This window comes from Acinonyx jubatus, chromosome F2, assembly GCF_027475565.1.
Source record: "Acinonyx jubatus isolate Ajub_Pintada_27869175 chromosome F2, VMU_Ajub_asm_v1.0, whole genome shotgun sequence".
NCBI lineage: Eukaryota > Metazoa > Chordata > Mammalia > Carnivora > Felidae > Acinonyx > Acinonyx jubatus.
This window is the reverse complement of record NC_069394.1, coordinates 66,647,680-66,672,859: the sequence shown is the minus strand read 5'-3', so window position 1 is coordinate 66,672,859 and position 25,180 is coordinate 66,647,680. Positions and strand designations below refer to the sequence as shown.

The 25,180-nt window shown below is 38.4% G+C and overlaps 1 long non-coding RNA gene across 2 annotated transcripts in view; it reads left to right on the top strand.

Annotated features, from left to right (window-relative positions):
* LOC113594682 (uncharacterized) overlaps nt 1-24,557 on the top strand; it is a 38,657-nt gene extending 14,100 nt beyond the window's left edge. For both annotated transcript variants that reach the window (XR_008292511.1, XR_003415102.2), the window contains 2 exons: nt 1,541-1,581; nt 23,834-24,557. This is a non-coding gene — a long non-coding RNA (uncharacterized LOC113594682). The remainder of the gene's footprint in view (nt 1-1,540; nt 1,582-23,833) is intronic.
* The last annotated feature ends 623 nt before the right edge of the window (nt 24,558-25,180 follow it).

The following is a 25,180-nucleotide window of genomic DNA, read 5'->3' as shown; positions in this document are numbered from 1 at the left end:
ACCAAACACAGCCAGTATTTCCCTGTTTTCCATCTAAGACTCTGAGAAGAGATTGCCCCACAGGGTAAGCACAAAATCAGGAAGGACCCGGTTTGGCACCCATAGTTGCCCTCAGCTCCTGTGTGCCATTTGGAGGCAGCACTGTTAGCAGAAGTCACTGCCTGATGAGCTTTCTAGGACTGGAGAAAGGTGACCAGGCCAGGGACCAAAGCCAAGTCTCAGGCAAACCTCAGGAGCAGAGAAAGAGGGGCAGTAGGCCTGAGTCAGCAGGGAGAAGCCCCAAGCCTGACCAACAAGGAACAGACCTCAAGTTCAGCAGCTAGTGCCAGAGGGTTCCCTTTCCCCGGAGGCCTGCACAAAGGCACATACATGCAGGCACACACACACGTTCATCTTGTTCACATGATAAATTTATTCTATAAGACCTAACCCTAGCCTCTGAAAAGACTCACCAGTCCCTCAGGCCAAGACTATCACTCACTATCTTGTCTCCACTGCATCTTGTCTACTCTGTGGTAGGACTCATCAGGTATGCATATTTGACTTTACCTTCCCCACAAGCCTGTAAACTATACCTTCTTCATCTCTGCATCCCCAGCTGTAATGATAGCACCTGGCTAAGAGTAGGTCCTCAAAGTTTTGTTTGCCAAGTGAATTTATAGAAATGGACATAATAGAACCTTTCTATCAGGAAAAAAAAAAAAAAGGTGCTTTTGTTAAGACCTACTTTATGCCAGGCTCTGTAACATGCACTTTTATATAGACAATTTCATTTGACCCACTCTCCAACCTGCAGAATAAGTGTTATCATTGTCCTTGTATGAATGAACACTCTGAAGCTCTGGAAGGATGAAGGGACTCCCCCAAGAATACATAACTAGGAAGTAAAGGGTCAGGGTTAAACTCCATGTCTTCCATCTCCAACAGGAAGACTTCACAACGTCAAAGTTTCTAAATAGCTTTCCACACTGCACTCTAGTAGAGTAGAAACGTCGATATAACACTAAAAAATAACACACATGAACTATGGTTCACACGGAAACTTTGATATCTCTTCGTATGATTATAATTTAACAGCATCAATTCGAATTAGTCGCTTAAATTTTCTGTCCTGGTGGGTAGCCGATAGGGTGAGGAGGAGACTGGAAGGCATGGTGCCAATATCCCCCACCTTGTCACAGGCAGCCGATATCTTACAATAGTTGTTGGGTCTCCATGAGACTAGGATCAAACAAAGAATGAATGTTGTTGGAATCAACTGTGAGGCCACAGCTGCACAGAATAAGAACTGGAGGGTGACTTCAACAAAACCAAGTGAACTGTTTTAATGATGGATACATTTTTCAATGAGATGAGCTTTTCCCAGGCCCTACTGGGCGTTCCTCTGAGCTATCATGGTGAGTCACAGGTTTGACAAAGCTTTCCTCCACAACTTTGAGGCATTAGGAGGTTGTCAGAAAACTCACACTTGTGGTGGAGATCTGTTTTTGAAGTTGTACAGAATTACCAATTAATGAGTTCTCGTATTATTCTTTTATAGCTGGGTGCATCTGGATGAGACTCAACCACAAAGGGGCCCAGGTTTGTATATCATGAATACTAACTTCCAGAGACATATCTGGTCTCACTGTTGCCTACTCTATTTGCCTTTGTGTTCTGGAGACCTGATAACTCCAATTAATAGGATAATTAACAAAATCTTTAATTCTTTTCAAGTAGCTCTTCTTTTAATTACTGCAGATGCACCAGATCCTCTAAGCAGGGCTATAAAGCATTTGGGTTTGTCTGCCTGTGATAAGCTCCACAAGGCAAATGCCCATGTGCCAAGCCATAGGCAGACATGGAACAGTAGAATGCATTACAAATTCTAAAAAGTATTTTATTGGTAGTAAACTCACGCTCAGAAAAGAAAGACAGTTGGTCAATACATAATACTCAAATGGTCAGCTTGGCAGCTGGCAGGTAATAGATGCTCTTAAAATACTTCTCAAATAAATAATGCTGTTAATAGGCCCTCTACCATAACATCAGCTGTAGTATTCTTCAACCCGCTTTCAAGTTCCCATCTGATATAGATTATAGAGAATAGATTTAATTTTATTCAGAATAATTTTTAAATTTGCCAAAAAATGCAAAGTATAACAAATATCCATATGCCCACCACTCATATTAATCGATGGTAATAGTGTGTCACATTTAAGACTTTTAATAAAAGAAATAACAGCTAACATTTATTGGTATTTAACCATGTATTCCAAGTGCTTTACATACATCAATTTGATTAAATCTTAAAAAAAAAAAAACCTAGGAGATAGGTTAGTTAATATCTCAATTAAAAAAAAAACTTTATTTAATGTTTATTTATTTTTGAGAGAGAGAGAGAGAGACAGAGACAGAGCATGAGCAGGACAGGGGCAGAAAGAGAGGGAGACAGAATCTGAAGCAGGCTCCAGGCTCCGTGCTGTCAGCACAGAGCTCAACGCGGGGCTCAAACCCACGAACCGGGAGATCATGACCTGAGGCAAAGTCAGGTGCTTCACCAACTGAGCCACCCAGGTGCTCTATCTCAATCTTACAGAGAAGAAACTAAGGTATGAATTTTAAGATTGTGCCAAGTCATACAGATTTAAGAGGCTGTATTAGTTTGCTAGGGCTGCCATAACAAAGTACCAAAGGTGGTATGCCTTAAACCACAGAAATTTATTTTCTCATAGTTCTGGAGGCTAGAAATCTGAGATCAAGGTGTCTACAGCATTTCTTCTCAGGCTTTTCTCCTTGGCCTGTAGACACCTGCCTTCTCCCTGTGTCTTCACATGGTCTTCCCTCTGTGCATATCTGCATCCTAATTTTCTCTTCTTATAGGAACACCTGTCATATTGGATTAAGACTTAACCTACTAACCTTATTTTAACTTAATTACCTTTTTAAAGGCCCTGTCTCCAAATACAGTCACATTCTTAATACTGAAGGTTAGGACTTCAACATATCAATTTCAGGGGGACACAATTCAGGCTATACCAGAGGCAGAGCTGGTATGCATTCCCAGAAAGCTACGACCCAAAGCCATGTCCTTGCTGTCTACAGTAAAGCTGCTTCTGATAACAGTGAAGTCCTCGTCGCACACTTTCTCAAACCCAGTCTCCCCATCCCATCCATTTTCACAGAAGCAACATTCTCACAAAGTTTATGCTACTTTTGTAAGTTAACCTACCTAACATGCATCCTTAATATTATGTGTTTCTAACAAGTATTAATTTAAAAATGCCACCCTTCTCCCAAACAAGACAAGAATCTTAAACGTGTTTTAACTTCTCTCCAAACAGCATCACATGCTCACACCTTTCATGTTATTGGTGTCTAGTATCCTAACCATCATTTTAACCACCTTCCCCTACAAATTAGTTACTAGTGCCAACATGTATTTAGGCTTAACAGCAGGTTTGATTGATTTCCTTGGTCAGGATTTCTTCCTGCATTTGGGTTCATTTTCCTTGTTGCTAAAGCACTTGCGTGAGCATTTCTCTCAGTGAGGGTCTGAAGGTAGGAATGTGCTATATCTGTGTATATCTGGAAATGTCTTCATCACTCTTACTTGATATAATTCTAGGTTCAAGTTATTTTCCCTCAGTGCTTTAAGATAAGATTCCATTATTTTCTAACATCTATTGTCCCTGGTAATTAACTCCTATGATTCTAATTGTCATATGTTTCCAAGTTTGAAAGTAACTTGGTTTTTCTCTCTGATATCTTTAAGTCTTTTCCCTCTTTTTCCTTATAGTTCTACAGTTTTATTATGATGTGTCTAGATGTGAATTTGATTCTATTTACCCTGCTTGAGACAAATATCTTTTTTCCATTCTAGAAAACTCTCAGTCATTACCACTTCAAATACTCTCTCTTCTATTCTTTTCATTTTATCCTTCTAAGTCTCTAACAGAAAAAGTTATAGCTGTTCATTGTACCTTCAATATCTTCCATGTCTCTTAACTTATCTTCATTTTCTCTAAGTCCTCAACTCAGTAGTGAGTTCCAGGTGATTAGCCCAATTCTGTTATCTACTCTACTTCACTAGTTCTGTCTATCCCTGTATCTAGATTATTGTTTAGCCTATAAAACAAACATTTCCTTCAAAGGCACAAGTTCTTTCAAAAATCCTCACTTGCCAGCATTCAGTGATAGCTAGCATTCATTTCAAAGAGCTTTGTTCATAAGGCCCATAACACTGTAGTGAAATGATTTCCCCAGATGCAACAACAGTAAAAAATCTAAAACCTGTAGTTCATAGATTATCTATTGTATGCATTGCATTCACGGAGAATCTGTACTAAGAATGGCAGTACAGTCAAGCAATGCGTTTTCAGAAATGGTAATGAAGTGCAGCCAAAATAGAGATAATTATTTTAATTAATGGTAATGATTTTAACGGTTGAACATTTTAACTAATTAATTATGATTGATTGCTTGTTACTAATCAGGAATATGATTTGAAGTTGTAATTGAAAAACCAGGAGCAAGAGGTTCTGCAGAGACCATATTACAAGCCTACTGAGATCAGGGGCATAACTTTTGCCTTGAAAACTACTTCCTGGAGCATTCCAGTCCTTTTTACTTCATATGTTTCTTAAAATAAACTGCTGGAACACGGATTTTAATTCCATGTTTAGGATCCTTTATCAGAAATGGAAAATTGAAGAAATGTATTATGGTATCGTGGCTATAGCTTTTAATATCATATTATTCATCTAAATTTTATTCTTATTAACTTGTGAGTCTAAGTTGTCTTTCTTTAGATAAATATTTTGGATATAAGAAGCTACTCAATTAGTCTACTCAGACAACATGAAACTTTTTTATTTTAATAAGCAAATTGACAGAATTAGTTTGCTATATAATTTATATGTAGTACTTTGGACACTGGATTGTTAATCTTTTTAAAATCTGACAAACTAAAAATATCACATAGAGAACAGCCAAAAACAATGAGATAAGCTTCTTTTGACTCTTTCATCTATTGTTCTAATGGTTCTGTATAATTTGGCAAGTCACTATCTCCACATGACCTGGGATCTATCTTGAAGTAATTCTATGTCTTACCTTACTATGGTAAGGTGGCTATTTTCATCTAATCCTTTACCATAAGAGAAAAACCATGTTACTCCACTTTTATTTGTTAGATAAGGAGAGGTGGGAAGAGAGAAGAGAGAAGGGAGGAATAGTAGAGCGATAATAAGGCATGGTAGGTTTGGAAAAGGCAGAAGGTCAGTGTAGCTGTGGTACAGGGTGTGAATACAGAAAGTGGAAAGAAAGAAGACTGGAGGGGTAGGTGGAAGCCAACTTGCAAAGTCTCTTGTTTGTCACATTGAAGAGTCCTGTGGGCAAGGAGGAAAGGCTGGAGATCACCAGGGAGAGGATGACATAATCAAATATATTTTAAGGAAGGCCATACTGAAGCACTTATTGGAAGACTGATGGGAATGAGGACAGAAATTAAAAAGGAGGCTGTCCCTATAGTCCAGATGACAGACAATGAAACCTTGGACTAAGGCAATGATAAGGGGCATTCCTAGAATAGGACTGCTTGGATTTGGTTAACAATTAACTGTACATAACTATCTAAATAATAATTAAATATATGATGACTATGGAGGAGGTTCAAGTTTGAGGGAAAAATTGAGCTCCATTTGGGACATGTTAAAATCAAGGTGCTGAGGACACTCTGGTTACTGCATGTTTAACCACTTCTTTGCACCTATCTATCCCATTCAACAACTGCACCTCAACAACCTATTGTCCACAGCCAAGGTCTCTAGATCATGTATCTACTTTTCAGACTGGACTTTACTCAAAGCCAGAGCCAGGTTCTGCAGCCAGAGGAAGCAAGTCTGAGAGCAGGGCCAATGCCATTGATTGGCATGGGAGCAAATGCACAAAACATTGTCAACATTGGACTATTTTTTTTCCACATCTCATAGTCTAATCACTGACTTTTCAATCACTTAATTTGCACTGCCTCCTCTGGCATTATTTTAATCACAGTCTTTAAAAGCATTGGCTCTGAGTCACTTTCGCAGAATGTGTTCAAGAAAGAGTGTCTTATCTCCCTTCTTTTCTCCTAGTAAATTTCAACACCTAATTACCTACAATTGAATCTCTCTCCCATTAGCCAGCCCATTCTTATAAGGGTCTGATTCCAGATTACTAGACTCCTCCCCATTTTCTCTACACTTCAGTGGTCCAGTTATGATAAATACCAGAACATTGAGGCCCAGAGGACTAGCCTCAAAGTCCCTGTTGTTATTGTTTGATCCATAGTCAGGATGGACTCAGGGCCTCTGTGATCATGGAGTCTGCAGCTAGGCGTCAAGTGACTTAAATGTGAAGAGATGAGAGCTGTGGAATGTGAAAGCCAAGCAATTCCCCAACATGTTTTGATATTAGTAGCATTTGCAAACATTTATCCTTTTCATAATCTTGTACTAAACTCTGGGGGCATAGGAAATATCTTTATTCCTCTCAGGTGTTATCAAGGTTAAAGTGCAGTGTTTATAATTCAGCCAATAATTTTTTTTTCAGAATCAAACAGGAAGTGGACACAGAGTTGAAGGAATAATGATAGGTCATCAGCTTTTTTTTTTTTTTTTAATCTTGCTATAGATCGTCCACTCAGTAATTTACCCTTGGACATTTTTAGTCTCAGGTCAGACTTCCTTCTGCCATTTGGCATTCTCCCAGGCACCATCCTTTTCCATCAGTCAGTGTAAACATTAGCCAAGCATAATTAGGAAGGTAAATCTGCTGTAGAAATGATCATGATTTCATTTAGATTTAACCAATGCTAAACAATGGACAGTTAATTTTCTTTTCCTGGAAATTCAAAAACAAATAACAGACTCATCATCTAGACACATCTAAACTATGTAAGTTATCCACTGCAGCTTGTTTTTCTGATGATAATACTTTCAATTATGTTCTCATTTCAATACTAAGAAATGAGTATTTGAGTAGGAAAAAGGAAGGAGCACAGAGATTGAAGGGAAAAGTAGAAAAGGACAGCAATAGAGAGCACTGTGTATCATTAGACTATCATATAATTTAGGTATTTCAGCTGCAAACAAAACTCACTACTTACACTGGTTTGCAGAAGTGACAGTCTGTTTTGCCAGAATGATCAACATTAGCAAGCAGCATCCTACTGTTCAGCTGTGGATTTAGTCTGGAGTCATAGAAGAGGATAATATGCTTACGAATAGCACCTCTCAGAGTGTGAAGTGTACCTCCTGGGCTGGCAATCTAACCCTGGTTCTGGCAGGGCCCCAAGCAAGGTGAAGGAAAGGGAGGGAGAAATGAATGAATAATATTTCCTCTTTTGCTCAAGATTTGCCAAAACTAGAACCTGGCATTGAATATTCTGAGCTGAAATACTCCACAGATAGTTCCGTTCATGTGCTGGATCAAAATTCATATGGCTTAGTAAAGTAGAAAAATGAGCACTGGGTGCTCCATCCATATGGTAAAAGTAAGAGCCTGACATCTCCCTTTTCTTCCCCATCACCAACTCTTGCACGTTCCTAATGATGTGCCTTCAGAAGAGATCTGAATCTGAGATCCTAATCGTTGAGTTTTTAAAAGTTCTCACAGCAAGGTCTTCAGGATCATGATGTAGGCTGGATGTCTCCAGACAGAGCAAACAGTAATATTCTCTTATGTATGTATATAGCTAGCCATACCCACTAAACCACAATGAGTTAAGCATCTCACAGTAAATAATCTGCTGAAATAAAAGCCTTAATTTTCTCAGCCCCAAATGAATTATAGAGATAATCCATTTACCAATTATAAATATGCCCAGTGGAAGCTATTATGATGCAGCAAATGTGTATCTTATATCCAAAAATGATGTTATTGTTATATTCTGTGATAGGGTTTTCTCTTTGGATCGTCTCTCCAGCAGTGGTAATGAGTTCACACACAGCTACTGACATGCTTTCTTTCCTTGTTGCTGATGACCCAAATCCCCATTTGTTAGATGGTTGGCCAGAATTGGGGCCATCAGAGCAAAACAGTTTAAAGCTTGTAGATTATTGTTACTATCAATGTTAATTTTTTTACTACCAACAAAATTTGCATAGCCTATAGAGTAAGGTTTTTCCGATGATAATACTTTCAGTTAATGTTCTCATATCAGTACTAAGAAATATATCCTACTCTATAAAGCATGTAAAGCACATCGTATACATTATATCACATGTACATTATATCACATGTACATTAAATTGGTTAAGGTAAAGTATTGGTTTCAGTGAATAAATTATTATTAAAAGAAGAATGATTGTAAGGAAGAATTCTTTATATGTGAATGATGATTAAATTGAGTTTATAAAGAGAACCAATGCACTCTTTCTCAAGAGGTTTATGATATGACTCTTAATTTTATTGCTTTAGACTAAAAAACTTGCATGAAACCTAGAAAACAAAGCATAGGTACAAAGTGATATTTAATTAAGTCACAAAAACTAAATAAAATAAAGTTAGAGTGAACTACTCAGCATTCATTTTGAAAAACAATTAACTATGCAGCTATATCAACGTCTCTTTCGAACTCCAGGTTTCAAATAAATAGCTTAGGTTTTTTAAGAACTCAGTGCAAAGAGTGCCTCCAAATTTAAAATACCATGTCACTGTCAGATAGTAACTTACCATTCCTAATCAAGAGTAAACACTAATTAAAAATCTATTTGGTACATTATCCCATGGTTTTAGATAAACAGATAAATGAAAGATGACAAAGTAGGTTCCCTGTCTTGCAAGCCCCAGATACAGGGTCACCAGCTTAAGAGGTAATATTTGACTAGAACAATATAACATTATGAGGATGGAGGATGTGCATTCTGTAATCTGAGGAGGTTCCTTCCAGCTCTTGACTATATATTTGGATAATAATCATTAGAAGAAATGTATTATCTTTTCAATTTGACATTATTATTTCCCTCTTCTTGGATTGACAAGACATGTGCTTTGAAGCAGCATGATGTAATAGACTAAGGCAATGAATCTGTAGTTAGAAAATACAGAGCCTTTGCTCTCCCATTTAGAAATTCAGTTTCTTTATAATTATAATGAAAATGATAATGATACTTTACCACATACCTCACAGGGTGAATTTCAAACATACAGGATTATATGAGCAGTGTGTAAAACTTAAAGTCCTATATAAAGGTTAAAGTTGTACATTTATTTAGTTTTTTTTTAGAATTATCATAATGATCAACATTAAATCAAACCTTACAGAGATTGAGGAAATGCATTTTCTCAATAGATAGCCATGATTTAGAAATGCAATCTGACATTGAAAGAGTTTAGAATGATTTAAAACTAAGAGATGAAAATACAATATCTGTAACTAAAAGCTCAGTAGGTAAGTTCATCATCAGACTGGACATGTCAGAAGGCAGGGTTAGTACACTCAAAGGCAGAAAAATATAAAATATTCCAATTGAAGTTCAGGTTAAAAAAAGAGTAAAGGGGAAAATTATAGTAAATATACGAGAAGCATGCTCAAAAATTCTAACATGTATGCAGTTAGAGTCCTAAAAAAATAGAAGAGAGAAAAAGGAGAAGAAATATTGCCAGAAATAATTGCTGAGAATATTCCAAGGACATCAAGAGTCTCAAGGAACCTCAAGCAGGATTAATACAAAAGAAACTACAGATAGTCATATCCTAGTCAAACTCTGGAAAACAAGATAAACAGAAACATCTTAAAAACAGAAAATTATTCAAGGAGCCTGCAAAAGAGCAGCACTATGGCTTATAACTGACTTTTTTTTCAGAAACTATGAAATCCAAAGAATAATGGAACATCCTTAAAGTTCAGAAAGAAAAATCCATCAACTTAAAATTTTACACCAACTAAAAAAAAATCTTTTTAAAAATAAAGGTAAAATAAATATTTTGCATAAAAAATGAAAATACACAATTAACAACCAGCAGTCATGTTACCAAAAAATATACTAAAAAGGTAACAGAAAATAATTCCAGATAGAAATACACCAGTAAGGATTTTGTTGCATGAATACAGAATGTATAGAACTTGTTCAGCCATCCAGCAGCATGAAAGATATATTCCTGATAAAGAAGATGGTCAAGCTAAAATATACAAGTCCTTAAGTTATTGTTGAACTACTGAACTATTCTGGAGCAGACTATTACAGACTTTTTAAGTTAGATAATAAATTTCTTGTTGTTTAATAAAAAAAATATTTTATTTAAAAACACATTTCTTGGGGCGTCTGAGTGGCTCAGTCGGTTAAGCATCTGACTTCAGCTCAGGTCACCATCTCATGGTCCGTGAGTTCGAGCCCCACGTCGGGCTCTGGGCTGACAGCTCAGAGCCTGGAGCCTGCTTCCGATTCTGTGTCTCCCTCTCTCTCTGCCCCTCCCCCGTTCATGCTCTATCTCTCTCTGTCTCAAATAAATAAACGTTAAAAAAAAATAAATGAAAAAAAAAAACTTAAAAAAAATAAAAACACATTTCTTTTAAAAAGCCTAAATTTTTTGCTTCTAGCATTATGGCATGTTAGATGCTCTGAGAGATACTTCTTTGGCAGAAAGAATGTATTCTGGATAGGACACAATTTTTTTGCATTGCTTTTCTTGCACGAAGTATGTGAAGACTCCAAGGAGCACTTTTCTCTCCTTCCTCCCAAAATAATCACCTGTCAGCTAGTTAGGGTTTCCCCTGTGTGTACATATTAATATCACCACCGTTTTGTGGATACTAAGATGTGGTTCAATGTTAACATGGAAAAACTAAGCCTGGGATCCTGTGCTAGTGAAGACCAAGGAGAAAGGCTGAAAGAAAAAGTCTTCTGTGGAGGAGAACTATTCTAATTTAGATACATATGACTCATACAGGTTAAAATTAAGCAATGAGTGTATGAATTTTTAAAAATCACCAAGCATTTAAGAATGCAAACCACTGTACGTAAAAGTCACAAGAAGTTGTAAACAACAGAACTGGCTATCCAAGAAACTGCAGATACAGGGTATAGAATATGATAGCATATATGAAAATAATTTTTTAACTGCTTAAAGAAATAAAATGTACATGGGGCACCTGGGTGGCTTAGTCAGTTAAGCATCTGACTCTTGATTTTGGCTCAGGTCATGATCTCACAGTTCATGAGATCAACCCCATGTTGGGCTCTGTGCTGACAGCACGAAGCCAAGCCTGCTTGGGATTCTGTCTCTCCTTCTCTCTCTGCCCTCTCCTGCTCTCTCACTCTCTCTCTCTCTCTCAAAATAAATTAAATAAGTGTTTAAAAATATATTAAAAAAAATAAAATGCACAATAATGAATATGAGCAAATAACAAGAAACTATCCAAATGAACAGGCAGATTTGAAAAATAATGCTATATATATATTATATATATATATATAATATAAATATATATATAACTTTTTAATTAAAAAAAGTTAATGAACAGGATAAACAGCAAATCAGGCACTGCTATACATAAAATAAAAGCAATCTGATAAAAATATCCATAAAGTAGCACAGTGAGATATTAAAATATAAAATATTAGGAGGATAAGAAATATGAAGGGTAAAATGAGGATATAACTGATCAGAGACACAAGAGGAAATAATGGGAGAATAGAAGGTAAGGCAATATTTGAAAAATAATGGCTAGAAAGTTTTCCAAAACTAGTACAAATATGGATTCATGGATCCAGGAAGTGTACAGTATCTCAAGCAAAATAAATAAAAATAAATTCATATCTATACAGTGAAACTACAGAGCACCAAAGATCTTTAAGGGAACATGAGATAAAATACATATTGTCTACAAAGAAAGGAAAATTCAAATGACAGAGATTTCTCAGCAGTAACAATAGAAGCCAGCGAAAAACAGAATATCTTAAAAGATGTTGAAAAAAGTAGCTTAGCCTGATTGAGCTGCTACAACAAAATACCATAGATTGAGCGGCTCTAATAACATTTATTTCTTACAATTACAAAGGCTGGGAAATCTGAGATTAGATAGTTGAGGTATAGATTAGATAGTTGAGCCAGCATAGTTGAGTTCTGGTGAGAATCCCTTTCCTTGCTTATAGATGCTGCCTTCTTGCTGTGTCCTCACATGGCAAAGAGAAAGCTCTGGTACTTCTTCTTCTAAGAGCACTAATACCATCATGTGGGCTCCATCTTTATGGCCTCATCTAAACCTAATTATCTCCCAAAGTCCCCACCTCCTAATACTATCTCATATGGGGGGCTAAGACTACAATACATGAATTTGGGGGTGGGGAGAGACACAAACATTCAGTCCAGGCTGACAACAAATATCAACCTTGAATTGTTTACCCAGTTAAATTCTTTAATTAAGATAAAATAAATACACTCAGAAGGCAAAGAAAAACTGGGAGTTTACCACCAAGAAATTTATACCACAAGAATTTAAGTATTTTGAAAGAGGCAAATGATTTCAGAAGAATATTTTAAGATTCAAGAAGAATGATAACACATAAAATTACAAACATATGAAAACCTAAACAAATATTTATATAAAAGAATATTCCTAAATTAGAAGACTGAAAAAGAGCAAAACTAAAATTCTAGGTACCAATTACATTTGATTTGGAGAGGATGATCAAATCTAAATTGTTGTAAAGGCTTGATATTAAAACTGTGGTCTGCTGATCACCAGCATCAGCATCACCTATAACTTAGTGTGAAATTCAGACTCTCAGGCCACTTTAACAAGAGTCCCAGGTAATTATGTGCACACTCAAGTTTAAGAAATGTCTAAAGTTCTACAATTGTTTTTAGATAGGATTAAAATATTGTGCAAATGTAAATTTAGTTTATACGTGATAAAATGTCAAGGGTAATCACATAAAAATAAAATAAATAAAATAAAATAAAATAAAATAAAATAAAATAAAATAAAATAAAATAAAATAAAACAAAAAGAAATTTTAAAAGTACTGAACCCTAGGTCCCACTCCAGAGATTATGATTTAATTGTCAATGGTATGGGACTAAGATCATGATTTTCTAAACCCTCCTGAGATACCTGTGATGTATAGTCAAAGTTGAGACCCACTGCATCAAGTAATTAAGCTAACAGAAATATTTTCTTATTATCTGAAACTTGATGGGGCTAAATATAAAATAAATACTCTTCAATATGTCCTAAAGAAAACAAAGTATACCCAACTAAATAGCAAACACATATGCTTAAGAAGGAGTAGCTTTTCTGTTTTGAGTAATATATTTTCTTTTCATAATGGAAAAAGAACTTCTGTCCCAAAGAGAAGAAAGGGAATTATGGAAGGTTAGTATCACTGCAATAAAATAGAACAGCTTTTTAGATATTTAGAGATCTGGTGTTTTGGAGCTTAAAAGCACCTTATAGATGAATGATATAGTTTTCTGAATCTGATTATGTCCTTACTTTTACCAGTATATTGTACATTTTCATAATTTTTATGTTAATGTCTTTCCACTTTGGCCTGAAGAGCTCCTGTCAGCATTTAAGGTAGGCTTAGTGGTCACGACTTCCTTCAGCTTTCATTTTTGGGAAAACCTTTATCTTGCCTTTATTTCTGAAGGACAGCTGTACTGAGTAAAATATTCTGGATGGCATTTTTTTTTTCTTTCAGCACTTTGACTATATCATCCACTGTCTCTTAATCTGCAAAATTTGTGCTGAGAAATCTGTTGATAGCCTTATGGAGGTTCCCTTGTATAAGAGAAATGTTTTTCTCTTGCTGCTTTTAAAATTCTCTTTGAATTTCAGCAGTTCATTATGAAGTCTCTTGAAGAACATTGAAATTACAGAGTGACCTACTAGTTTCATGAACTTGGTTCTTTCCAGGTTTGGGGAGTTCTCAGCCTTTTTTTTTTTTTTTTTTTTTAATTCTTTATTTATTTTGAGAGAGAGAGCAGGGGAGGGGCAGAAAGAGAGGAGAGAATCCCAAGCAGGCTCCACTCTGGCAGTTGGATTCCCAATTGACTGAGCGCCCCCCCCACCCAGGGACCCCTCAACCATTATTTCTTTAAGCAAGCTCTCTGGCCCCTTCTTCCTCTGTTCTCTTTCTGGGACTCCAACAATGTATAGATTGTTTCTCTTAATGATGTCTCACAACTCCCATAGGCTTTCTTCATTTGTTTTTATTCTTTTTCCTTTTGCTCCTCTGACTGGATTTTATTTTATTTTTTTAATGTTTAGTTGTTTTTGAGAGAGAGAGATCATGAGAAGGGAAGGGGCAGAGAGAGAGGAAGACAGAACCCGAAGCGAGCTCCAGGCTCTGCACTGTCTGCACAAAGCCCAACGCGGGGCTTTAACTCACAAACTGTGAGATCACAACCTGAGCCGAAGTCGGACACTCAACCGACTGAGCCACCCAGGCACCCCTCTGACTGGATAATTTTAAATGATCTGTTTTCAAGCTCACTGCTTCTTCTTCTGTTTGGTCTACTCTGATGATAAAACTCTCTACTGAAATCTTTCATTCAGTCATTGTATTCTTGAGCTCCAAAATTTCAGTTTAGGCCTTTTTTTTTTTTTTAGGTCTTTTTTTTTATGTTCTCTTTCTCTTTATTAAACTTCTCACTTTGTTCTTGTATTGTTTTCCTGATTTCATTAAATTGTTTACCTGTGCTACAAGACTATCTCTCTGAGCACCTTTAGAACAATTATTTTTAATTCTTTGTCAGACCATTTATGCCATTTCTTTGGATTAGTTACTTGAAGTTCACTATGTTCCTTTGGTAGTGTCATGTTTTCCTGATTCCTTATTATTCCTGTAGACTTGTGTAGGTGTCTACACATTTGAAGAAGCAGTCACCTCTTCGAGATTTTATGGACTAATTTTGGTAAGGAAATATGTTCACCTGTAGGTGGGGGCATGCTGGAGCATGCTGTTATCCTGGGTCTAGTGGTAGAGCACCAAATGCAGGGATTTGTGGCATCTCCAGGTGCAGAGTCATGTGATTCTTCATTGGCTCAGGACACTGGGGCCCACAACATTGACAACTATGTGGTCTTTGACAAGTCCTACGGGAGGTGGCAGTGGCTTAAGGACTTTTGGGGTTTTCAGTAGCACCTCCAGATCCACTGGATAGCACAAGGGTAGGCAGCAGTGGTGGCCAGAGCCAGTGATGTGCACACTCTTAACTACAAAGACCAGCTGCAGATGCCTGTGTAGTGGCAGGAGCTGGATGCAGACATGCACACAGTGGTGCGAGTTAAGGTCAGCAGCAAGGGCCAGGGCCAACTTCAGGCACCCTGGCGGCTGCAGGGGCCCTGGCAGTAAGTGTGCACTCCTGTGGCTGCAAAGTCTCACCCTGGACATGTGCCCAGCACTGGAGGCCAGTGACAGGAGTTGGATCAGCAGGGTATGGGGGCATAGCTGAACAGGCTAGCTCAGGTGAGCCCATTAATTCAGGCCAGTGACAGGACACAGAGTTGGATCTGGGCTCACAAGCAGCTATGGGACCCTGGCTGTTGACAGGCACTCCTGTGATCTCCCCACTAGCATGTACACAGCACTGAAGTCCACTGACAGGGGTGGGCCAGGGGCATACAGGTGCACAGCTAGGAGGGCTAGCTGAGGGTGAGCCCAGTAGTACAGGCCAGTAACTGGAGATAGGGCCAAATTTTGGCCTACAAGCAACTATGGGGGCCTTGGCTGTTGCCACGAACTTCTGTGGCACGTGTCCCCAAAGGCACGTATGTGGTAAGAAAGGTCATGGCAAGTCAGGCTGGCAACGTGCAAGTGTACAGTCTAGCCTTAAGCATGCACATGGCAGAAGTCAGCATGTTGCACTCACATAGCCACAGTGGCCTGAGCTGGCTGCCAGTGTGCATCTCAGACTCCAGTTGGGGCAAGAGGGATGAGGCAGTGGTGAAGGAATCAGGCAGCTGGTATTGGTGAAGAATACATGTGGGGCAAAAACCTGTGAAATCTGGTGGGGGTCTGTGGCGCCTTATGACCCACTGGTTTCTTCAGTGGTGGAACTGCTGGGATCCTCATCAGAGCAAGTCATGGGGAACCATGGTCACTCCCACTGCATGGCTGACTGGTAGCCCCTGATCTTCCTTGTTCCTAGCCATCTCTGTATGTCTTGGCTTTGCCAGTTTCTGGGTGGGGTAAAACCAAAGCAGGTCTTTTATGTGATGCCCCAAAAGGCTGGGGAAGCTGGTTGCTCACCATACTCTCCCTTTTCTGGCAAGGGGAACGCTTTCTAGCTGGTTAAGTTCCCTCTTGGTGTTAAGGTGGTCAATGGGATGATGCCAGCAAAATACACCTGTTCTTCCTTCTCTTTTTGTGCAGTTATTCTCAGGTGTTTTATTCCATTATCTTATGGAAGTTTCTCTCTTTTTTAAATAATTTTATTTATTTATTTAGAGAGAGAGAGCACAAGCAGGGCAGGGGCAGAAAGAGAGAATCCCAAGCAGGCCCTATGCTGTCAGAGCAGAGCTGACGTGGGGCTCAAACCTATGAACCATGAGATCTGACCTGAGCCAAAATGAAGAGTCGGACACTTAACTGACTGAGCCACCCAGGTACCCCCTGCTGAAGTTTCTTATGTAGACACCCAAGCTCACCCAGAGCTGTTTTTGACTGTGGATAGCTGTCCAATTGTTGACCTTTGTGGTAGGGATGGAAGCTACTTCACCATCTTGGTAATATCACTCTAAATATTTCTAAATATAGTCACTGTTGATAAGGAGTTCTCTGGGCAAACTTTCATTATTAAATGGTTGTTCATAATATTCTCTAGAGCAGCACTGTCCAATAGAATTTTCCACAAAGGGAAATCCACTAGCCACATGTGTCTTCTGAGCACTTGAGAAGTGTTTAGTGTGGTTGAGGCACTGAGTTTTTAATTTTATTTAATTTTAATACACTTAAACTTAAATAGCCACAAGTGGCTACCATATTGTTCAGCGCACTGTGGGGAATAAGCTTAGAAATTTCCTGAGCTTACACCAATGGGTTAACAAGGCATGAAGAACTACAAAGCCATAGGATGCTCACACCCAAGTTTGGGTAAACAAGATTAGGTAAATAAGTATAGAGAAGGTGGGGCAGAAGCCCCAGTATAGAGAGGGTGGGGCAAAGCCCCCAATATAGGACATAGGTATATGAAATAAACAAGATTAGGTATCCAGGGCAGAAGCGCCCCCCAATTTAGTCCTGTAGCAAAAACTTGCTTTCACAGGAAGGGAGGACCAAGTTAGGTAAACAGGTAAATTGGACTGCAGACCGCTGAGCTAGCTGCGGGTGAAGCTGCTCAGAGTGGAACTGATTAACAAAAGAAAAGGTGCCTTGTTAACCCTGGGGTTACTTGCTGTATCTGTCTCAGCCCCTAGGCTAGCTAAGATAAACAAAGGTGGTGCCTCTTGTCTGATGTAAACAACTTCCACCTGGCTGCCCTGTGCCAGGATTTTGTTTTATATTAGCCCAAACCCCAACCCCGAATATCTTCAAGACCCCCTTTCCCTCACATCCATGAATTAATGTTCACAGATTTATTGTCTCTTTGTGTACGTCCACCACTATGTTTGTAAGCCTTCTGATCCTAATAAAAACAGGGCAAGGACCCTTATTCGGGGCTCTTGTCTTTTCCCGGACATTAGCCATCTCTCACATTTGAATCCTGCATCCCGCTTTCTTGCTAGACAAGAAAGAACTTTAGGCATAGAGTCTATGACAGTACACCTTGCTACTCAAGGTGCGGTCTCAAAGCCCAGCAGTTTCTATCACCTGGGAGCTTATTAGAAGCTTGGACCCCACACCAACTGACTTTGGAAGGTACATTCTGATATGATCTCTGTGATAATTCATATATATACTGAGGTTGATAAGCCCTGTTTTGGAGATTTTGTTCCTTAAAAGAGGCTATATTAATTGGCTGGAGTTTTGGTTGTTTGTTTTGTTTTGTTTTAGTGTTTTCTCATTCTGAAAGAATAAATCAAATGACTGTCTTGGCCTGAATCCAAGGAGTATAAGACCTTAAACACACAATGTCTTTGTGTCCCAGTTTCCATACATCTCATATACAAATCTCAGTTCCATAGCAACCTATGTCACAAGATTGTGCATGGGATTTTTTTTAGCACCATGCAATTATAAAGTATAATTTGCAATAGGAAATAAGCAACATTTGAACTAGATAATGTTACCTCTGGAAGGGCCCATGCTAATAACATTTAATAATAAGAAAAGTCAGGCCTTCAAAATTCATTTCACTTGATTTCATCCTTCCTGGCATCTCATCTTGTCTCATGCCCCCAACCCCACCTCTGCTCCTTCAAATGCCCCTTTACATTTAGACCGACACATGGACAACATACAGACAGCCACAGATCAACAACTTGGTTGTAATTGGCTGTTCAGGGCCAGTGTCTGTGACATTGCATGTGTTCTCCTTGACCAGAATTCTCTTTCCTGCCCCCAACTGGCAAAATTCAACTCATCTTTCATGATGCTGGTCATGTTTTTTCTCTGCCCCAGAGCAAAGTGAATGAATCACTGCCTCCTCTACACCTTTATGGTAACCTGTATCTGCTGCCATATGGCACATATCACACAATGTCGCAAGGGTTTATCTATCTGTCTCTCCCCCTCACTATGCTATTAGCTCCTTGAAGAAACAGAAACTACATCTAATTCATCTTTATAACCCTTGTGACCAGCACAATATTGGCACATAGCTGGAGTTCAATGAATATACAATAAAATAAAAAGAATGGCTGTTTCTCCAAGGTCACATGGCTTTGGTCAGAACTGGAACTAGAACCTAGATTTTCCCAATTCCCATCTAGGCCAATGCTATTTCTACTACAGCCTGTTTTAGCACAAATAGCAATCTTGGAACATTTGGGGAAACAACTGTGAGAAAGAGAATGCCATCTTCCAAAGTGACACAGGTCAAAAGGGAAACAAAGCAATGCCACTTTAAAATTCATCCAATTTATCAGAGGCTTCCTGAGAGATTGTGTGTCACTTACATACTTGGTGAAATTAAGTAATGAAAATCCAAAAACGGGATCAGGAAAACAACAAAACCAGAAAATTTGTATTTAGAAATACCAATTTATGCCCATTGGGCTTTGTGAAAAGATGACAGGCAGTTCTAGGTAGTGAGGAAAGTACAAGTTTCATCTGCTGTTCTTTTTTTTTTTCTTAATGTTTTTATTTATTTTTGAGAGAGAGACAGAGAATGCCAGCAGGGGAGGGGCAGGGAGAAAGGGAGACACAGAATCCAAAGCAGGCTCCAGGCTCTGAGCTGTCAACACAGAGCCTGATGTGGGGCTCGAACTCATGAACCATGAGATCATGACCTGAGCCGAAGTTAGATGCTTAACCAAGTGAGCCACCCAGGGGCCCCTTTCATCTGCTGTTCTGACTGTTAGTGTGTTAACTGGTTACACTTAAAGGTTATCTGGGTAAATGGCCCAATAGTAATGAAAAATGAGCATGTGAGTAAGACTGGACGAGGGAGAAGAGGAAACACGCAAAGATGGAGGGAGGGAATGTATGCAAGTGGTAAGAAAAGGCAGAGGGACAGAAGGAAGGAGTTTGGATGAATAGCTAAAGATTTTAAAACTAAATTAATGGCAAAACTGATTTCATATACACATATTAACAAAGGGAAGCTATCCCCCCCACCTTTCTTTGATCAACTATGAGGGGTTCTCTTCCTTCTATTCTTATTTCCTTTTACTTAAGAATAGGTGAAGAGGCACCTGAGGTGGTTCAGTCAGTTAAGTGTCCGACTTCAGCTCAGGTCATCATCTCACAGTTTATGAGTTCAAACCCCGCAGCAAGCTCTGTTGTCAGCACAGAGCCCGCTTAGATCCTCTGTCTCCCTGTCTCTGCCCTTCCCTCACTTGCACGCTCTCTCTCTCTCTCTCTCTCTCAAAAATAAACATTTTAAAAAATAAAAAGAATAAGTGAAGACAATGAGGTAATCACACATTCTAAAATATTTCTAAACTCTATTCCAGTTTTCAATTGCTACTGTATCAAATTACTACAAACCTAATCGCTTAGAACAACACAAAGTTATTATCTTATAGTTCTGTAAGTCAGAATTCCAACACAGATCTCACCTGGATAAAATCAAGGTGTCAACAGCACTATGCCCTTTCTGGAGGTTCTACCTGAAAGAATCCATTTCCTACTCATTTGGGTTGTTGGCAGAATCCAGTTCCTTGCATTTGCAGGTCTGAGGTCCCCATTTTCTTTCTAGCTGTCAGCTGAGGTCTGCTCCCAGGTTCTAGAAGCTGCCTATATTCCTTGGATCATAGTTCACTTCCCCTATCTTCAAAGCCAGCAAGAGTGGGTCAACCCATCTCCCACTTAAATCTCTCCTGCCTGTTTTTCCCATTGCATTCTGTCTCCCTTCTGCCTCCCACATCCTTTAGTAAGGATACTTGTGCTTACACTAGATACACCCAGATCCAGATACTCTAGAATTATCTCTTTGTTTTAAGGTTCATAACCTTAATTCCATCTCAAAGATCCTTCTGACATGTGAGACAACAAGTATTCAAAGGTTCTAGAAATTGGGGCATGCAAATTCTCCCAACCACACCTTCCTTCACTAGACAAATGTGCATCCGAGAGGGCACTTGGCTCTGCCTGCTGCAAAGACATCAGCTAGGAAACAACTTCAGGCAAGATTAGGGGTGAATTCAACAGTAACTGAATGTACATGCTATCAAAACGTCTCAGGCATTCACTCACATGGTTATTTAACAAAAATTTATTTAACAACCACTGTGGCCAAAAATCCTATGGGAAATATAAATAAAAGACGGTCAAGTACTAATACCTGCCCTGCAGGAGTTGACAGTGAGGTGACAGGCAAGAAAGTCAAGCAACTGCAATGCCATGTGGTAAGCTGTGTGGTGAAGATATGTATGACGGCAGGGATGAAGAAGAAGTCACATAGAGAAGGGAATTCAGAGGAGGTTTCTAGAAGGAAGTTCATCCTGAATAATAGGGGTGGTACATATAAAAGCTGTGAGCTGTCTGGTGTGATAAAGCGTGGGACATACTTGGGGAAGTGATGGGCAATGGGCATGGGAGGAAGGCAGGAGACAGTTCTCCAACATCATGTATGTGCATCATAGAAAGGAGTCTGGATGAGGCAGATGAGGCAATAAGAATCCATTTAAGGCGTTAAGTAGACATGTAATCAGATTTTCTTTTTTAAAAGATCATTCATGAAGCAGATAGGGATAGTAAATTTGAAAATAATTTCCAACCCGTTCGCTCAGGGAGAAAGGTATTTATATAGCCATGTAGAACATACATAGGAGCAGGTATGAAAAGCTGTTAAATGCTACTTCCTCTGTCAGTCTCCATTTGTGAATTCTTTGTGGTAATCATACAGGAACACTGTGAAGGCACATTTTTTTCTCAGGTAAGCTGCTGTGGCCATGTTCCAGGGAGATCTGGAAACTGGCACAGCAGATCTCAAACTACTTCACTACCCACAAACAGAGGATTTCCTTCCCCACACACTCATCTCTGCTACCTCCAAAGCACTATCTGCCATAGGGCACCTGAGTAGCTCAGTCGGTTAGGTGTCCAACTTTGACTCGGGTCATGATCTCGTGGTTCGTGACTTTAAGCCCCGCATCAGGCTCTGTGATGACAGCTCAGATTCTGCGTTTCCCTCTCTCTCTGCACTTCCCCCACTCACACTCTGTCTCTCTCTCAAAAATAAACACTAAAAAAAAAAAAAAAAAAAAAAAGCACTACCTTCCCTTCCCATAGACCTACTCAATTTCCTGAGAAATGACATCACATTTTAAATCCAGCAAAAGATATTTCTATTCAAAGAAATCCTATACTTCTATAACATATTTTCTGAATATAAAAGTAATATGTTTTATAGTCTAAAATTTGGAAAACTATAAAGAAGTTTGATGTAAATCCTTTCATCTTTTTTCTATAAGAAGGAATACTTCTAAAAATGTGATTAGGCTCTAATGCTTTTTACCTCCTTTTTTTCTTAACATATTAGAATTATTTTATCCTTATATTTCACTCTACAACATTGTTTTAATGTCTGAATAGAAGTTTTCTGTATGAAATCACCATAATTTACCTAACTGCAATTTATTATCTCCTAGAATTTTCTTTCTTCTTTTCTTTTTTTTTGATACTATAATTAATACTATAATAAAACTATTCTAAGCACCTGTGATTTTCTGAACACAAATAGACTCCTTTTGAATTCTTTCTTCTTTCATGTGCATCCAGAATTTAATTTTTTAAAAAACTCATTAAGGTATATCTGGAGCCAACTGTTTGATACTCCCCTCTTAAGAAAAACAAAGGAAAAATGACATGTAAATACTGCCACAATTCTTTTTGGTGAAAGGATAGCCAGGACACAGGCAATGACTGAAATCTGCAGGGAGAGAACATTTTAGAACAAGGGATTAGCAATACAGAGAGGGATACAAATGTTTATTAAGCACCTAGCATAGAACAGCCTCTGTTCTAAGCACTGGGGATAGAGACATAGTAAGACAGACACAACCTCACCCTGGCAGAGTTCAGTCTAACCAGGTAGAAACACTTAGGGAAATGACACTAGAGAATGATGTTAAAACCAATGCAAAAATTGCACCTATAAATAATTTTTTCAGGGCTACTGATTTTTAAGCCTCATTGTCTACTATTAATCCTCATCCTTCACAAATATTAATCAAAGTTACCTGCACATCTATACTAGTTTCTTTCATTAGGTCTTAGACCCTTATGCATCAGAGAACATTTTGCCTTTGTTAGGACTGTAATATCTTGTCTTGAATTTTGAAAAATGGCTCCTTTCTCTGATAGAAGGTCATTCAGCATCTATTAGCCATACCCTAGTGGTACTTTTAGATCCCGATTTGCAGGATGGGTGTTTGAGGAACACAGAACTCTTAGTCCCCTGTTGGCATCCTCCAGGCAACCACAATCTTCTATTTGTCTTTTGAAAGATTCCCAAATTCATGTTTCTTAGTGTAAAACATACTGCAAATGAACTAGATGATCTGGTTATCTTTTAAGAGTTAAATGCAATCATCTCTCTCCCTCTTTGCACCACCCTAGGCACTTTTGAACTCAAAAGCCTCCATCTGCAAGGAATATTTGCAAAACAAAGAAGGACAAATGGTGGGGTGGGGGGTGTAAACTTTTTCTGAAGAATGTGCTAAACTCTTTCACTATTTAATAGATAAGAATGAATACTGCTGTTTAACTAGATCCAGCCTCTGAAATATCTAATTAAAACTGATGTGCTTATTTAGTTTCCAATTCATCACAGGTGGGCCCACATTAATGTGAAAATGAGAGTAAATTACCAGCATTTGGCAATCTCACTGAATGTCATTCACATTATTAGCTCAAACCTCAAAATGCATTTTAAAATGTGGTTCACAGGTAGGGCACTGTCTCTCCACACAAACAAAATTCTTCACTGGAGAGTTGATAGAATTTCACTTTAGTGTAAGGAGTTTCCAATGGCAAAAATCCACCTACTCAAAACACTTACTTCTGACCCATAGAAGGTGCACCTCAGAGAAGGTGGTAGCTATGAAGCAAAGCTCCCTCTCTTCCCAGTCATAAATAATCTAGCAAATTTTATGTTATGTGTATTTTATCACAATTTTTAAATGTAATAATATAATAATGGGAACGACTGGGTAGTTTGGCCCAGCTCTCTTCTAGCTTGTCAACCAGAACTTCATATAAAATTCAGTTCATTTAACTTACAGAGGACTTCTTTCCTTGTTGTCCTCATGCAGGATGAGAAAAGGATCACAGCTTCCATACCATCCCAGCAGACGGACACCTCCCTCCTGCAAGGAGGCCCTGAGACCATCATCCTTTCTCTTTTCACATCTACAAAATGTAAAGTCATCTTCCATTGAATTGATTTTTGAAAGGCTCTTTACAACAGTATGCTGAAATGCATTCTGGAAATGCACAGATTAGAATCTTACTTGACAAAAGGACAACACTCAGTGGCACACACAGTGATTCATTTGTATCTCAAAATCGCTTTTATTTCCCACTTTTTCGACAGCTTCTAAATCCACATAGAAGATAATTTATTTCATCATTAAAGCACCCCACTGTTAGAGGCTAATTTATAAGCAGAATAAATTATTTCAGGGGCATAGAACAAAGGCCAAGGAAGCTCCCACTTTAAACATATACACACACATCCATATCCCCTTGGGGGGAAAGCCCTAAATGGAAATTTGTGTTTTTTTTATCTCAAAGTTCTGAGCCCTTTGACTGAAAATTCATATTTCTTGGCAAAGAACAAATACATGATATGGTGCTCAATCTCACGAGAAGTCTGGGAAATACAAATTAAAGCAACAATGAAGTATCCATATTCAACTACCAGCTTGATAAAAGTTTACAGACCAGGAACATGCTGTGCTGGTGCGGAAGTGGAAAACCCCTTCTCATTCAGTGGTGATGGGAGTTTGAACTGCTACAAACTTTTCATAAAAATGATCTAGAAAATTTTATGTTAAGTGTATTTTATCACAATTCTTAAATGTGACAATAACAACAAAATAATTTAGCAGTAGTTATCACAATTAAATATATCCAAACCCATTGGCTCATCTCCACCTCTCCATCTTTGGGGATCTAACAAATATAGAAATCAATACACTAGTACATAACAACACATGTTTTGAAAAAACCTTAACGGCAGCATTGTATGTGACAGGGTGGTAGGAGGCTAGTCAAATACACTGAGGTATATCTATACTATGGAAAAGTTATGTTGCTCATTAACCTGGAAAAATATCCATGAAATACATAGTTAAGTGAGAAAAGTGAGTGCAGAGTGTCTTATAAACCACTGTGCTCAGTGGCTCAGAGCACAGACTTTGGAGCTAGACTGAGGGACTCTGCAGCCTACATTTTTAGCAGTTCGACCATACATAAGGTTCTTAATCTCTCCAAGGCTCAGTATCCTCATGTATAAAATGGATAGAAAAAAATGGGGACGATACCATCCATATTACAGGGTTTGAGTAAATACTGACTAAAAAAGGATGTAAATCGAGTATACAGAAAGCCACAAAGAAGGCATTCAGTTAATGCTAGTTCCCTTCTCCCTGTGCCTG